The sequence below is a fragment of the Pinus tabuliformis genome, chromosome J (assembly GCF_031772625.1).
Source record: "Pinus tabuliformis cultivar Carrire ecotype Pingquan chromosome J, CPIR1, whole genome shotgun sequence".
NCBI lineage: Eukaryota > Viridiplantae > Streptophyta > Pinopsida > Pinales > Pinaceae > Pinus > Pinus tabuliformis.
The window spans coordinates 496,447,793-496,460,922 of record NC_142295.1 but is presented as its reverse complement, the minus strand read 5'-3'; the positions used below and the strand labels follow the sequence as shown (position 1 = coordinate 496,460,922).

Here is a 13,130-nt window from a genome sequence, read left to right as displayed (position 1 = left end):
AGTGAAGATCCTCCTTTGATGATGATATCTTTAACTTGATGCCTCCTTGATTTTGATGATGTGATGGTGTTTGCTTCCTTAAAGATGACAATACTTCTTCTATATATATTTTTCTTCAAATATGCTTGAGATGTGATCCTTTCTTCAAAGAGAGGGAGATCACCTTGATTTGATTGATGATATCAATGCTTCTTCTTGCTTCCTTGGATGATAATGTAGAATGAGTGGGCTTCAAGATGCTTCAAATGTGTAGTCCTTCTTTCATTGAGTGGAGGTAGGGTCCTTAAGGTCTTCTTCTCCTTGATCCTTGTGATGCGATGGATGGTCCTTTGATGCTTCTTAGTTTGCTTGGCCCTTATGTGTCCTTATTCAATTGGATGATCTTCTTCAAGCTACCTTTCCTTGTTGTAGTCACCTTAGGCTCTGATACCATTTTGAAAAATCTAGGGCAACTAGATTAGGGTGATTTCTCTTGCTTTGATAATTGCTTGTGATGTGTTTAACTTAATTAGCTTTCTTCTTTCACTTGATTATTATTATGTTTTCATCATCAAACAACTACCAAACTATGAAAGAACAATAAGACAAGAGGATACAAGATATAGGTTATCTGCTAGGGCCAAAACCTCTCCTCTTGAGAGGAAAACCCACAAGAACTCCTCTTCTTATAGAACTTCAAATGATGAGTTCTAGGACCTATGACCCTTGACCAAGACCCCTCTAAGACAAAGTCAAATTTGCCTTGTAGTAGCTTCAAGTTCTCCTTTGACTAGGATTTCATACCTGCAACTTGACTGCAATTTTGACTTGTAATTCTCGTCGTCCTTCAATTTTCTGCAACCTCACACGTGTGGGTAGTTTAGGGCATATTTATGAGACTTCTTTCCTTCTCCTAATTTGGATCTCTCTCCTTATAAATTCAACTTGCTCTTATTATCCTTTGGATGTTGATTTCTACTCCTCTTGAGGTCTGCAATTATTCACTTCAGAAATCCCTAGTTGCAGTCACACGTGTGAGAGATTTTGTTCCAAAATAACCTTCTAAACCTTCGTTCTTCCTTCCTTTTGTCTCTCTTCTTCCTTGTTGGTTATCCCTTGTCTTCTTTTGCTTTTATCAAACTTCTATTGCTTGAAGTGTATGCTCCAAATGAGGCTGAGGTCTGCCTTATATATAGGCTTCTTAAGGTGGTCGAACAACCCTTCGAAAAGGCCGACTTGTCACTTAGAGAGTCGACTTGATTTCCATTGAAGGCTAACTTGTTGTAGCATGTTTGACTTGTCTTGGAGGGTCTTTTATGACTCAAATAATTTTCTCTTACATAATACATGGTGCCCAAACGGGTCTTCAACATGTTACAATGACTCTTAGAACTTGTTGACTCAATGACAAGCCCTAGAAGCACTGAATGGGTGCTTGACCTATAAATCAAATAACCTTGAGAATGAAACCCATGCATCAAGAATGGCAACAATAAATTTATTTTGTCTTTATTATCTATACATAAAATCATGATTACATATGTCATTATGAAGGCCAAACCTAGTTACATATTTCAATAACTACTCCTAGGGTTGTCCTGAGATGCTGTTTTCAATCTATTGATTAGATTAGGTGAGATCAGCAAGCAGACAAATTTAACAAAATATAAATTGATACATATTTGGGATGGGTCCAAAAACCAGTGCCTACCATTTGGGTCATGAAGTCAGATGAATGTTTTCAACTGCCAGATCAATGGTGGAGCAATATGATGAGGCATTTGCTCTAGATGAATCAAACTAGATCAAGGTATCCTAATCATTATGCCAATGCTGTGCTAAGAGAATTCCTACACTAAAGGATAAAGCCTGCTCACAACCCTATCCTTTGTGTAAGGTCCCATGTTACCAAACAACAAACTATATGGAAGTAAAAATCCCATTAGACAGTAGGACTCAAAATAGGAATATATATATATATATATATTCGTACCAGACCTAGAGATAATTATAATACTATTAAGCTTAGTCTATCAATTGACCAATGACATTCTATCAAAACAATAAGAAGAAATCAACATAAGAATAAGAGATGACATTTCCCTTAAGATCAATTCCCTAAGCACCAACGTGTCCACAAGTGTAGAGGATTATTTCATTAAAGATTTCCTTATACATATCTGAAATTTATTTGAGGCCAACAATAAATTTCACAATAATGCTTAACCAACAACTTCAGGAAGATTTCAAGACTTACAAAAAACTTGTCAACATTAGAATTAACTCTCTTAATTGAAGAATCTAGACAACACTTAATAAATAGACTAGGAATTTAGAATACTTAATCCATTCATAACATTGTCTACTTAATTCAAATCATGCCTTAATATGAATCGCTACTATACCTCCGCTTTTGGTTTAGGATTTTTGTATTTATTTTTTAATTACTTGGCACCACTATTGTAAACCCTCAACCTTAAGATAGTTTATGTTTATTGGACATATATGAAATAATATTTCTGGATAGTAAGACAAACTTCCAATTTATTATCAAACAATCTACAACATTTCCGAATCAAACTCTTACTCAAAACATTTGGCCCGGCTTCACTCCTAGCAATTCATTATAAATCTTGTAAAAAATTAACTCTATAATTAACCATCATGTTTAATGACATTTCCAAGCATGATCTCACATTCTTAATTATGTCTTCAATGATTATCAATATGTATATTATTACATAAACTCATTTTTCATTATCTCAAAATAATGCCAATAATTCTTAAATTGAACATAACACACATGTAAAACTACAAGCTATCTTCATTGATGCATTTCTACAAACACTTAAGGAACATGAACAGCTACAACCATTGGGAAATTTTTACAGAGAGCTTGCAGCCATGTAAGCTACAACCATTGGGGAATTTTGACAAACAGTTAATAGACATGAAATATATTGCATTTAATAAGCAACCACACAAATTTGATGAGGCTCGACCAATTTAATTAGCCTGCCAACTGAGTTGTCATTTGTTGTAATGATGCAATAGTTGACTTCAAAAATGTGCTCACATTGTACAACTACTTTGTATTGTCGATTAGCTACATACTAGCTCTTGTGCATGGACGAGTTATGGATCAGGCTATTGGTTGAGGTAGGAGAGTTTGTAATGTGCGGCCCTCAAGGAGAGTAGGTATCAGGATGTTTATTGGGGCTGCCTGTGGCCCAGTTTGTTTCATTTGGGAGACTGGGTACAGGTTCTGGAGGAGAAAAATCAGATAGGGATGCAAATTGATTGGGCCTAATGAAATCATTGACAATTTTCTTTGCACGAGGGCTTACAGTCCTACGATAGATTCGTAATTTTTATCAATAACATAGTCTTTAATAAAATTATATATTAATGTAAAATCTGTTTCCTCCAAGATTTACTTTTGTTATTATAAAGTCAAGTTATATTATTATATTTATACCTTTTTTAATACAAATTTATAGATGTTTTTTTTTTAAATAGTTATTGAATTTAATAAATTGTGTGTGTATATAATGTTAATTATATAATATAATAATAATTTTATAAGCTATATAATTAAAAATATCACTTTCATATATATATATATATATATATATATATATATATTGAATTTAATGGTGAATTTAATTAGAGATTTTTAATATGACTTATGTTTACTGAATTTTATTGTTGTCGAATTTGAATACAAACATGAACTAGGTAACTTAGTCCCTAACCATAGTTTTCAAAGTGATTGACGACTGAGATTAGATCTCGCCTCACTTGAGATCAACGATTGAGATTAAAACATAAGCACTAAAGTAAATACTTTATTTTTCCTAAGTTTCTTTAGCACAATAGCCAACATAATTATTTATGTGCTTTTGCTAAATTAGGCTTAGGCTAAGCTACAATAGAAACTTACTCTGTAATGTCCCAAACGAAGAAAATTTGGAACAAACCCTTCCCTTATAATTATCATTCACTTCAAATAAAATTCCATTCAGAAATAGAAGATTGCCATGTAAAATTTTACAACATAGAACATGCAAATAATGATGATGAGCAAAAGGAAATCTCAGCTTTATTATATCAACAAAAAACAGGAGTACATAACAATATGGAATAGCTGGAAATAGTTGAGAAGCTCAAACAACTACTGCAAACTAGATCCGACCTCAAAAGGGGTCTGCTATGGCGCTAGAACTGCCCTCAAAATGAACATGCAACCAATAAGAGCTCCTGTGAATTCTGAATGAATCCACCAAGGGGAGATGGGTGCTCGCCCAATCTCTCTAAATCACCCGAGGGTTTTCGTCCTGGGGCTACCAATGGAGTAGAGAACCACGTTCTCAACCTCTCATACAAGAAACAATATCAACTCCCCCGATGTCCTCCAATGGCCTCCTCCTCCTCTTTTATAGATCTGATGGACCCCTCTAGAACCTTCTATTTTATTATTATTTTAATCATGGAGCACTTTTCCCCCTCTTATTTTAATTAAAATATTCTTTTTAATGCGGGAAAAGGGCAAATTGGCCACCATGTCTCCTCGGGTCACTGAAGTTCACATCCAAAAATCCCATCATGTGGATCTTCTCGTTCTGGTTCCAACGGGCTATTACACTGAGGTGTTCCATCAATTAATCTCCCCCGAATGCCACCTCAAGCATAATTAATTAAGTTATGCCCAATAATAATGCTCATTTTTAAAAGTTGTCGGAATGCAACAGAACAAAAGGCAAATTGTGCTGATGATGGAATATGCCAAGCGAATACCATCTAATCTCATAAAAACTCCTCAAAAACTCCATCGGGACCCTTGATGACATAAGCCTGCTCCACTGACTTGGCCATCCCCTGTCCTGGAAATCCACCCTGCTGTACTATGATGAAGAATAAAAATGGGGACATGACATACTCATACCTGAGGAAGTGTCCTAAGGAGGCTTTGGGTGACTTCTACACATCTAGACACTTAGGCTTGTCGGAGTCACAAATATCAACAGGGATTGACACAAAGCTTGTTTATTAACATCAAGTGCTTAGTTGATTTGATTAGTCCTAGCAATATCCTTCCCATTTTTCAACATGTTTGAGATAGAATGAGTGAGTTCAACAAAATTTGAAATAATTCTCCTCAAGAAATGTATGTGCCTAAAGAAAGACGGTAGGCTGTATAGCCTTCCTATTTTGTGCTAGTGGGACTCTTTAATGGGTTGGATTTGTTTTGGATCTATCTTTCTTCCATCTTTCGAAACCAAATTCCCAAGAGTCTTCTTTCGCCAAAACATTTTTCTTTTGGGTTGAGAAAGATACCAAAGGCTCGCACTTGTTGAAGACTTTCCTAAAATGGTCAATATGTTCTTCTTTGCACTTATAAGAAGAAAAAGAAATTATTTAACATCCACGAGGCTAAAGATAGCCTATGGGATATATTGCTTCACCATCTGATTCCTATATTCAACCTTGTTCCTGTGAAGCTTCACAATAAACGCTCCCAGCTTCTCGACAAACTCCTCACTAAATAAATTATCCCAAGAGATAGCTGCTATAATATTTGCATAATTTTCCCTCTTGTCTTTGAAGGCCTCGCATTCTAAAATGAAATGCTTTTCTATTTTCACTTTTTCGGAAGAGCAAAAATACATACTTTTTTTTTCCCACACTTCTTTTGGTCTTTTCCAACGCCCTGTTTCACAACGGAGTTGATGAGAATTAGTCCTTAATTAAGCCAAAAGAATTTTGGTTCTCTATATAGTACTTTTTCTTTCTCCCTAGCTCCTTATCCCATGTACGCTTGTGGAACTTATCCATAACAAAAGTTTTTATCTCTTTACTATTTGTGGGACACATGTTCAAGCAAATACCCCATTTACTAAACCATTTGTTATTTTGCCGCATCCAAACCTTCTTTCTTTTGCACAATATGTCATTAATGACAACCTTAGGCCATCTTTCCTCTTCCATTTGCTTAATTTTTTTTAAATATCTTATGATTCACACCATAGCTATTGCTTCAATAGGAGCAACCCCATTCACTTAAAAAGATATCATAAGGAACTGCACTTTTAATTTTAAATTTGTTTGTAATCAAGCGCTTCTGAATTTTCTCAATTTGTTTCCACTGCATGTCAGAGGCACTGTTGGCCCACAATTCACAACCGCAGAGAATCACCAGAATCACTAAAAGCCCAAAAATAGTTTGAGTGGTCTTCTAGTCCCATAATTCTGCCTCTCTACACCTATTTTGAAAAGCATAAAATGCTTTTCAACCCCCCAAAGTTCTTTTCTTTCTACAATTGTCCCAGCTTAGATTTTTGTTGAAGTCAATTTCGAGGTATTTGTAATCTGCAACTTCTTCCAGATGCTGCCTTCAAAGTAGAACTTATGCTTGTTATGTTTTCTTTTGTTAGAGAAAACCACTATTTTCGTTTTGCAAATATTGAGTTTCATACCCTTCTACAAAAATGCTCAAGGGAAAGTAAGTGCTCTTGCAAACCAAGAGCAGATTTAGCAATCAAAATAAGGTCATCCGCATACAAAAGAAGCCTTATAACAAACTCCCCCAAATAGATACCATCACCCTCTGGCGAATTTAGCCACTCTTCAAGCTTGTCAATATATAGACCAAAAAGGGTAGGAGATAATGGGCAACCTTGCTTGACCTCGATATGACTTCTAAAACTTTCAGAAATGTCAGCTGAAGTTCTATTTTTGACTTTCACCTCTTCATACAGCCTATGCACAACTCAAATGCCTAAGAACCCCAAGTTCCTCCATTTTGTGCCAAATCTTATACCTAGGAAGTGTGTCAAAGGCTTTTGTAATATCAACAAAGCAACAAAAGGATTCTTCCTTATTCTCCCAAACTTTTTCAATGATGTGCCTTAAAGTTATACCATGATCAACTGTGGAATGTTTAGGTCTAAAACCTGCTTTCCCTTTAGCACGTTTATCTCTTTCTTTTGCTCGCTGATTTTATTTTCTAGCATGCTTCCAAACAACTTTGCAAACAAGGGGTTTATCATTATGGTCCTATAAGTGGAGGGATTATTGATTATAATTGGAGGGATTCGAAAACATGGTGATATCATTTTGGTCAACAACTATAAAATTTTAGGACAATTAGCAATGACACAATCAATTGGACATTTAAAAGTAGCCTTGACAGTTAAAAGTAGCCTATCTGAAGGGCATGCAAAAATACGCATATGGCCCCCAAGGAATAGTGAAAGTTGTCTTAAATTTGTCATTTGTAGCAGTTGAGACCTGATTATACCCCCAGAAAGCCATCTAACATGGACATCATCCCAACACGTATAACAATTTTCAAAAGGTGGTCCATACTTGGCAACAAATAGTTATCCTTCAATGTTGACAAGTTATGGAGATAAATACAAATTCTGATCTCACTGTCTTTCTTTCAGAGAAGCACAACATTATCCACCCGTTGTAAATGTCGGATGGGAATAATGATTTTAGCCACTAATAAATTTTGCAACTCTTTCCATGTTTGGGTGTAGTTTAAGGTTCATGTGGCTCTTCCTTTCCAAAAATGTTTAAACTTTAGGCCTTTCTTTTCATGGGATAAAATGTCTAATAACCTTAGTATTGCATGTTTTAAGTTCATCATAAGAGCATGCAAAAACATCCATTTGTTGCTTGTTCAAGTCCTTGTTAGAAAATTGGAAAGGAAGAAATATTTTCTTATACTTGATAATTACTTGTGAGATTCTTGTGTTCTTATTAACTTTCTTATGTTCTTTTATAATAGTTCATCAAGCAATTACCAAAACAATATCATGAAGATTAGGGACATCAGATGTAGGCGGACAACCAGGGGAAAAACCCCAATCTTGGGGAAAACTCAGTCAACAATTCTTCCTTCAATAGTTTTCCTCAGATAATCCAAGACTCTTGACATAGACACAGACTTCTTCCACACCAAGTCAACCCTTTCCTTTTTCAGCAGATGATCACTAGTACTGTCTTCGACCTAGATGCAGCAATAGCAACAACAACACTTCGATGCAATATTATCTTCGACCTAGCAACTTCGATCTTAATGAAACAACTTCGACCTTCAAGCACTTAGCTCTTCGACCTTGAAGTAACACTTCTACCTTGAAGCAACACTTCGACCTTGATGCCGTACTTCGACCTTGATGTCGTACTTCGACCTTGATGCCATAATAGAACTTCTTGATGCTATAACAGAACTTCGACCTTGATGTCGTAGCCCAGAAAATCACATGTTTGAGAGAGAGATAACCCAAAACCTTTGATCCTTCAATTCTCCTTCTTCCACTGCAACTTCGCGCTTTTTGACAACTTCTTCTAGGAGACCGAACTTGTGTGAGTGATTGTCCTCCAAATGAATCGAACTGCTTCAATATATAGGCTTTTGGGGAGGTTGAATTACCTTTCTTGAGGTCGACTTGATCTTCTTGCGGCCGACTTGGTGTGGAGGTGACATAATTCATTTTTGACTCCAAAATAATTCTTTTTACATGATTCAAAAGCCCAAGAAGGGTCTCTTTAAAGGTACAATGACTCTATTGACTTAGAATAAATCCTAGAAGTCCTCAATTGGGAATTTGACCTAAAACATGATGACCCAAACATGAAACCCATGCTTTAATAAGTCATAATAATAATAATAATAAAATTTCTTTTCGTTTTTTTTCATAAGTACATTTTATTATGACTCAAATACAATTATGAAGACCGAACCTAGTTACAATTTTCAACAATCCTCAATCCTCTTTTTTTTTATGACTGTAACCATGGCCAATTTTAACAATGCTCTTTTTCTTATGAGTGTAACCGTGGCCAATTTTAACAAGTCTTGGGCTCTCTATAGATCCAACATTAACTTCAACCATTTGCTCATCAACATCGATTGTCAAAGACCCTTTACATTAGAATCACCAAACAAATTTTATAAATGCACAAAACCTGTAGAACTTGTTGCATTGAGCTAATGCCTTCCTTTGTGCCATCATGCTCTTTGTCAATATGGTGAGAGGAAAACTTATTCACACAATTCAAAAAAATAATAAATAATATGTGTATCATGCCAAGTACTAATATCATCAAAGATTCATGGTCTAGCTTCACAGTCTAGCAAAGTTAGCTAAGTTACTGGGATTTGGATCTGGATTTGGATCTAGATCTAGATTCAGATTTGGGTATTGATCTACCAATTTTTTTGAAAAACTAGGATCTGGATATGGTTAGGAAATGACATGTACAAACAATATAAATATATATTCTTATAAATTTTAAAATAAACTTATATAAAAATTAAATTTTTTAAAATATATAACTTAAATATATTTGTAATATATAATATTTAAATAGAATATTTAATATACTAAATATTAATTTGACCTAAGCTATTTAATAATTATAACTGGGGAGGTGTTTCAAGTTTCAACTATTTAATAATTAATAAGTGGAGTCAAACCATTGAATCAGTAACTTGATTTCTCTTTATTCTTTAGCTACTACTCTACTTTCTTTTTTCCTCGATATCTTTCAACTTTTCTCTAAAGAAAATTATATTACATGTGCTCCCTTCACTCACTCTAGATGTGTCATCTGGGACCAATGACTCAAGTGGAAGATCTCTCGACTCATTGATGAACTTGGGAAGCGGCAATAGAAATTAAAGGCGTTTGAATTGAATTGAATGAATTTTAATGACGTCCATGAGACCCAGCAGTCTAAGGGACCTATACTCCAAACCAAAAAAAACATCACAATCTCAAGTTTCCCTCTAAAACAACCCTTTTGCCATGAATCTTGATCAAGAAATTCGTAGTTTTGTGAAGCCTTGCTTCCTCAAATAGTGTGCTCAAATTGTCCACCTTCAGATTATTTTCAAACTGATTACGAATGTCCTCATAAGCCAGACATTCCATGATGAAGTGCCATTCAGTTTCAACTGCTCCTTTCCTGCAAAAGATGCAAGTTCTTTCTTCCCACTCTTCCTTGGGAGTTATCCATCTACCTATTTCGCACCTAAGATGGTGAGATCCGGTCCTCAGCTGCGCTATTAAAATTTTAGCCTTTCCCTTGATTGTGGCACTCAAATAAGTCTTTTCATCATGCGACTATGATGGGTTGAAATTTTTGACATATATCGATTTTTTTCTACCAACCTGTTTCTCCCACATGGCAGTCCTGAATTTTTCAAGTACCCACTTTTTTATCTCCTCTTTAGAGTTAGGACAGTCTTGCCAATTTATTCCCCATTTGCTCATCCACTTGTCATTTTGCTTCCTCCAAGTTTTCTTCCTACGCTTTAGCTCCTCTGTAACAATCATCTTGGGCCAATGGTGTTCATCCATGCTTTCCACCTTTTTTAAATAACTTAACAAACGAATGATTGTTGAAGCCTCCATTGGGAACATTCCAGCCTCCGCTAGCAAGATCTCATATGGGATAGTTGACTTGACTTTGAGGTTACTAATGATTAAGTGCTTTTGAATTCTTTCTAGTTGTCTCCACTTGTGATTTGACATGCTGCTCCCCCAAACTTCACATCCATAGAGGACAACCAAGGTAACCAACACTCCAAAAAGAGTTTTCTTGGTTTTCCAGTCCCACAATTCTGCTTTCCTGCATCTGTTCTGAAGGAGGTAAGAAGCTCTCCATCCCCCTTGTATCCTTTTAGTTATGCATGTCTCCCAATTGAGCCTGTTGTGAAAAACAATTCCTAGGTACTTGTATTCTTCCATTATCTCCAAGGATTTATCCTCAAATATGAAGCTAACCTGCTTCCTTTTCCACTTTAAAGAGAAGATGATGACTTTGGTTTTGCTAGTGTTTACTTGCATCCCAACCTCTTGACAAAAGAACTCTAAGGCCTTCAAATGATCTCTCAAACCTTGAGATTTTGCAACTAGGATAAGATCATCAGGATACAAAAGTAGCTTCACCACATAACCCGCTAGTTGAATACCCTCTCCACTGGTGTTGTTTAGTCATTCTTCTAGCTTATCAATATATAAACCAAATAGAGTGGGGGAAAGGGGGCACCCTTGCTTGACCCCAATGTCACTACCAAAGCATTCTGAAAAGCCCTCTTTAGTTCTGATTTTAGCACTAACTTTCTCATACAGCTTATGGACAACATCCCTATATTCACTTTGGATTCCAAGCTCTTCCATTATTCTCCAAAGCTTATCTCGAGGAACAGTGTCAAACACTTTTTTGAAATCAACAAAGCAACAAAAGGCTTTCCCCCCCTGAATGTCCCATACTTTTTCAATGAAGTGCCTAAGAGTGATGCAATGATCAATTGTAGAGTGCCTTGGCCTAAAACCAGCTTGTCCTTTTGCTCTTTTACCTTCTTTTTCTGCCCAATTGTTGATTCTACACTCCATCATGCTCCCAAACAGTTTTCCAAGAAGAGGATTGACCATAATAGTGCGATAATTAGAGGGATTATTGATGTCTCCACTTTTGTAAAGAGGGATAGCAACATTTGTTGTCCATTCAATTGGAAAATTGCCTTGTGTGATGTTGTTGAAGATCCTTTTGATGATTGGGGCCAAGATCTCAGCACCCCATTTTAAAAATTCTACATGTAGCCCATCAATGTCTTGGGCTTTACCACTTGCTAACTTTTTTATACCACGCTTGACATCCTCCACTGAAAATAACTTGGTTGTAGTGTTGATTATGGGGGGGCTACTTTTCTCTTGTTTTCTTTCATAGAGGAGCTTTGCATATTCCAACCAATGAGTATCTGAGATATTATTATCTATTTTCTTTCTCTTTTGCTGTAGTTCACGCCAGAATCCTTTGGGATTGTGCTTTCCCAAAGAGATTAATTCATTCCTCCTTGAAGTTACATAAATTTCTTTTTTTGTTTTTATCAGATTTTTATACTTTTTCCTGCTTTCCCTGTTTGTCTCCTTCTCCTTAAGGGACCTTTTAGCAGCCTTGCACTCTTCATCATACCAAGGATTAGTTGGAAAAGTGTTTGAGATCCTCTTCTTAGGCCGAGATCTTTTGCACACCTTTAAAGCTTTGTGGATTAGAGGGATCAACATATCGTTGCTAATGTATTCTATTTTTGTATTGTCTTCCTTGTTTTTTGTTTTGTTTTTTTCCCACTGAAAGTGTTGTTTTAGAGTAGTAGCAAATAACTCTTGGTTTTCTTGATTTATGAGGATTTTTCCAATTGCATGCACTTTCTTATGACCTTGTTGGGTCTGCCCTTCCTGTATCCCGCTTGTGTGTATGCCCAACTTGATACAGAGAGCATATGGTCATAATTCATCTCAATAGGACACTCCTCAATATTGAACTCTAACAAATTGCAAACAAAGCTCTGAGAACATATTACATAGTCCACCACACTTTGACCATTGTATGTTTTACACATGATGCCCCCGGATGTCGGCCAAGCTTTCATGTCATTGCAAATTAACATATCGTATAGGCTACATAAGCCTAGCAACTTAGCGCCAAAGTGTGGCACACTCCCATTCCCATCCTAAGAAGTCCTTTTTCACATATGCTCTTCATTTTCTTCTAACCAAAGAGGATTGTTGTTCAAATTATCATCACTTCCCAACTAAGTACACTGATTGTTTGTCGTCTTGGCATTAAAATCACCGGTTAGAACTTTTTCTCCTAAGCTCTTGAAAGCATAAATATCTCTTTTTAAAGCAGCATAAGGGTCTTCTTTATCTAACGTTGTCTTCTTGTAGAACTTCAAGTTTTGTGGGGCAAAGTAACACACTGCCAACCTGAATGTTACTTTCTCGTCTCTTATATTTAGCCATATAAATTGCTTATTTGGATCCACTTTTTCCACTTTCACTATTCCACCCCACCCATCCCTTATTAGAACGGTGATCCCTCCATGTCCTTTTTTTGTACTAGTCTCTTCGTTCCACATTGAAATTTTATTGTACCCTTCGAATTCTGGAACCCTGCAATCCTCATGCTCTTGGGTTTCCGTAAGGATAATGATGTCTTTCCCTTCTGCTATGGGCCCCAATCCTGTCCCTCTCCTCCACGGGTAGCCTCTACAATTCCAACTCACCATGTTTAGATAATCCTGGGGATGCCAACATCCCTATTTTTTATTTGTTAAGCGCTCGTTGACT

The 13,130-nt window shown here is 36.1% G+C and overlaps 1 protein-coding gene across 2 annotated transcripts in view; it reads left to right on the top strand.

Moving 5' to 3' along the window:
* The window catches only part of CJD1 (Chloroplast J-like domain 1), a 314,415-nt gene that overhangs the window by 285,942 nt on the left and 15,343 nt on the right, over window positions 1-13,130 (top strand). The window lies entirely within an intron of this gene.